Source organism: Gavialis gangeticus, unplaced genomic scaffold (assembly GCF_001723915.1).
Source record: "Gavialis gangeticus isolate Ggan-Ray unplaced genomic scaffold, GavGan_comp1, whole genome shotgun sequence".
NCBI lineage: Eukaryota > Metazoa > Chordata > Crocodylia > Gavialidae > Gavialis > Gavialis gangeticus.
In genome coordinates this window covers 68675725-68680031 of record NW_017728993.1, presented here as the reverse complement: position 1 = coordinate 68680031, position 4307 = coordinate 68675725, and the positions used below count along the sequence as shown (strand labels likewise).

Here is a 4307-nt window from a genome sequence, read left to right as displayed (position 1 = left end):
TAATCTTGAAATTAAAGGTCATGTCATAATGCGTGTAGCTAAGGACACAGAGGTAGGGTTGTGTGAATAACTTCTGGGTGTGTGGCTATGTCACCATAACATCCTCTTAATATCACTTATTACTTAAATAATGCTTGATGGAGAGAAAGGAGATTCAGTGAGTCACAGAGTGCGTTGGGTACCTGAGTCAGGTGGAACTAAACCATCTCCCCGCTGCCTGACCCACCTCCTGATGCTGATCTCTGTGATGCTTTCTGTCCCCCTCCTGCACAGAAAAGGCAATGCTCCACCTTGAGCTGTCCTAGCTCCCCCCAAATCCATTGGGTAGCTTTTTGCCTATACAAGTTAGTTTTTCATCCACTTTTTACAGTTCTTACTAGAGTCCCCAAAGTGGCATTTAGAATTAAGTTCTATGCTAATACATCCATGAACTGAGCTGGGTGAACACTTGACCTGTCTAGTGGGTTCAGATCTGCTATGCTCTGCTGTCAAAGTATTGAAAAAGATCACTGGGTGCATCTACATATGTGCTTTACTGCGGAGTAGACTATTTAGCTCTGCAGTGAAGTGTCATCAGCTAAATGTGTGCTGGTATTAGGATGCAGTAAACTTAATTAACTCCCTCATAAGATAATACTGTCAATCTTATGGTAGAGTAATTAACTGCACTGAAACTCACGTGTAGATGGTGACTACGCGGGGGTCTGACTCCTGTGTACTGCCTAGCCACATGGCTTTCCAGGGTCAGCACCCTTGTGCCCCAGCCAGCTCCTCCACCACCCAGAACTTAGGGCTGACCCCCCTGTGCCCCTGCCAGCCCAAGCCTGCTCTGCCCCAGCTCAAATTGCTGTGGTCCTGGATGCATGTGTAGATGCTGTGCCCAAGAGCAGTTTACTCTGGCTCACCAGCTCCAGAATTTACTGCTATGCCTTAATTTCACATGTAGACACACTCGCTTAGTTTCCAGGGATTTTTGCTTTGTTTGTTTCTGGATGGGGAGTCCAACATGCGCCTCTTGAGCCATAAGAAGTCCCATCTTCTAAGGAAACCTCTTCAGCCCCACTGGAAACCTCAGTGACCAAGGTAGCAGCTTGTCAAGTCATGCAAAGCACTTTTGTCACCTCTTGAGATTTCCACCTACTATAAGAAGGGACCAGGGTTGCAATACATCTGCTGGGACTGCTGCTGTCCAGGGCTCAGGTGTGCTGTGGCTCTCCCCATTTTGCTTTTACCTAAGTGATGATGCTGTACCATATCTGGAGTCCACTGCCAACCTTCACTTAGTAATTTTGTATCCATTTGTTTCCTGTCTTGCTCCTTAGCTAAAGTGAGAATGTGTATTCTTACCTGAAAAACAATAAAACATTCCTCTGTAACCTTTCCGCTCACAGTTGCCTTTTTTGGGGGGGGGGGGGAGGAAGGGACATGGTTTAAAGGTATGTATCTGGGGGTGGAGCAATTGAGGCCACACATTATGTACTGTGTTATTGGAAAATTAAACACACACTTCTTGCAGATCTAGCTTAGGTTTTAAGTTTCTCTAAATATGCACAAATCAATTACCTATCAAGAGTTGTGTGCACAGCACCAACCTACAAGCACTGGGGTACCTATAAGGTCAGAAAAGGATGCTTGTGAGCATCTAATTTGACCCCTTGCACAACTCAGAACAGAGAATCCCATCCAGCAGTTCTGGCAGCAAATCCATTTCATGGGGTTCACCGAACATACATGTGTTTAGAATGATCTGTGCAAACTTGATTTAAAGATGTCATGAGAGAGAGGATCCACGCTAACCCTTGGTGTATCATTCCAGTGGCTAGGTACCCTAACTGTTAACCCTTACACACTATTTTTAGCTTGAACTGACCATCAGCTTCCAGCCACTCCATTCGGTTATGACTTCATCTGAAAAATTAAAGAGCCTGTTACTATTAGAAATATTTTCTTCAGGGAGATGTGTGCAGACTGAAAAAAGTCACTTCTTGACCTTCTCTTGGATATGTAGACTGAGTATCTTAGGACAGTCTCTCACATTTAATGTGTGTGTGTATGTATGTATGTATTAGGTAAAGCCATAAGGGAAGCATCTACTGTACATGTTTCATTTCCCTCTACCCTTTTGATCTCCTTTTTCTTTGCTGAACCTGTGCATCCTATGTAAAACAGATAGCATCAAAATGCTGGTATTCAGGACATAGAAGTCCAGTGCTAAGTGGTAAACTGCACTTCCCCTTACAATCCTTACAGGGACCTTGGGTTACTGACCAGTCTCACTTGTATCCTTTGTGTATATGAAGGTCAAACAGGAGCCCAGTGTTTGAGTGGTTGTTACTGCTTTCTTCTTTTCATTTTTACACCACTTTTGACCATTGTGATTCCTTCTGAGACTGAGGGAGTGAATTTAGCTGGGTGCCAACTGGTTAACAGACAGGTATTTATCTGAATGTCTATTAAGCACTCCTTTGTCAAATTGTATATTAGATGGTGAGAAGACTGTTCAGACAATGCAAAATGGCCTTCATTAGAACAGATCTAATAATCCATCACTTTGTCAAAGACAGCAATTCTCTCTACATTTCTCCTTGGAGTCATAAGCACAGCAGTGTCACTCTAAGCATATTCACTTAGTACCTCAAGTGAGTTGAGGATCCAAATTGTAGTTTTGGTACAAAGAAGGTCCGAATTTTCAGGAAACTTCCTTTTATTTTCTGGCTCTTGAGAACCAGTCCAAATAATTTCTTCAGTGTTACTTGGAAGGCATTAGTTAGATGCAGTTTAACTCTCTGAGAAAAAGGTTGGTGGAAGGCAGGGTAGATTTGCACCTTATAGACTGGGGTGGGCAAAATGGCAGATCCGGCCAGTGGCCAGACTCCATGTCCCAGCAGCCCCTGCCCATATTGCTGCAGCAGGTTTCCATGGAGTCCCCAGGAGTGGCAGTGCTGTAACAGTGCAAGGCCAGGATCTGCATGCAGACCACACTGGCAGGGCAAGGGCTCAGCAGGGAGCTGCTCTGGGGCCAGAGCTGGGATCTTGCAGTGGTGACAGTGGTCCGGAGCCGGGTCAGAGCCACAATCTGCTGCCTGCACATCCCTGCCTGAGGCATGTGGGCAGTGGATTGCAGCTCTGACCTGGCGCCAGACTACACTTACTGCCACAAGTTCCCAGCCCTGGAGCAGCTGCCTGCCCAGCCACGCGCCCTGTCAGCACTGCTGGGGCCAGTCTTCATGGAAACCCTGGTGCCATACTGTCACAGCACTGGCTACTCCTGGGGTCTCCATGGAAACTGGGGTCTCCATGGAAACTGACCGCAGTGATGGGGACAGGGTCTGCTGGGAAATGGAATGCACCATAGGCCAGATCAGGACCACAGGCCAGACTTTGCTTGCCCATTATAGACTAAGTATAGCCTGTGCGATATATCTACCAAAGTAGATCTATAGCACAAGCTTTTATAAGCTGAAGCTCACTTCAACAGATGCTGTGAAAGGACATGCATAAAACCGTGTATAAGAATGAAAGAGAAATTTGAATACAGAAACAGAAGAGATGGGTAGAGGGGTGAGGGGGGAAGCTGGGAGAAGAGTAGAGCTCAGTCCCTAAGCAGGAGGGATTCCTTATCTCAACTTAGTATTATGTATGGCTCTCTACAATGGATGGTGCCATGAATCCCAATGTTAAACATCCTCACCTACCTAACATATTTAACGTTTTTCACACTATCAAGGTTCAAAAGTTCTTTAACATTTTGGTTCTTTTGTGCCTGTCTCAGAGGCTTTGGGGAAGTACAGTTAAAGTCTTAGCCCAAACCCTTCCTTTTATTCAGGCCCATTAGCTCAGTAGAGATAAAAGGGCCAAATGAAATCTTGCCACTCATTAGGTATTTGCCGACTGTTCAGCCACAACTTTGGCTTGTCTCTACAGAGCCCTAGAGTCCAAGGAGTTCTTCCAGCCAATACTAGCCAGGATTCCAAGCTTCCAACTGTTTATCTTCCAAGATCAGAGGAAATCTGGTATATTCAGTCCAGTATGGCTGTATCCTTAGCATAACTAAGCAGTAGGGATGCATCGATAGAGATTTTGGGGACTGATACTGATAGCTGACCTTTAAGGAGGCACATTGGCCAATACCGATCTGATTTCTGATGCAGTGTGGAGAGCTGGTAAGTCTGCTGTGGTGGAAGGGGAGGGGGAGGAAAGGGGCATGGGGGTGCAGATTCAGGTCCCTGTGGTGAGGGAGGGAGTAGGACTGGGGCAGGGGCTAGGGTAGGTGCTGCCAGGCCGGGGCAGGGTGGGGCAGGTGGGGT

At 46.2% G+C, this 4307-nt stretch overlaps 1 long non-coding RNA gene across 1 annotated transcript in view; it reads left to right on the top strand.

The window, feature by feature from the left end:
• Positions 1 to 579, top strand: part of LOC109287031 — an 11148-nt gene extending 10569 nt beyond the window's left edge. Inside the window, exon 3 of the long non-coding RNA XR_002094741.1 lies at positions 18 to 579. This is a non-coding gene — a long non-coding RNA (uncharacterized LOC109287031). The remainder of the gene's footprint in view (positions 1 to 17) is intronic.
• The last annotated feature ends 3728 nt before the right edge of the window (positions 580 to 4307 follow it).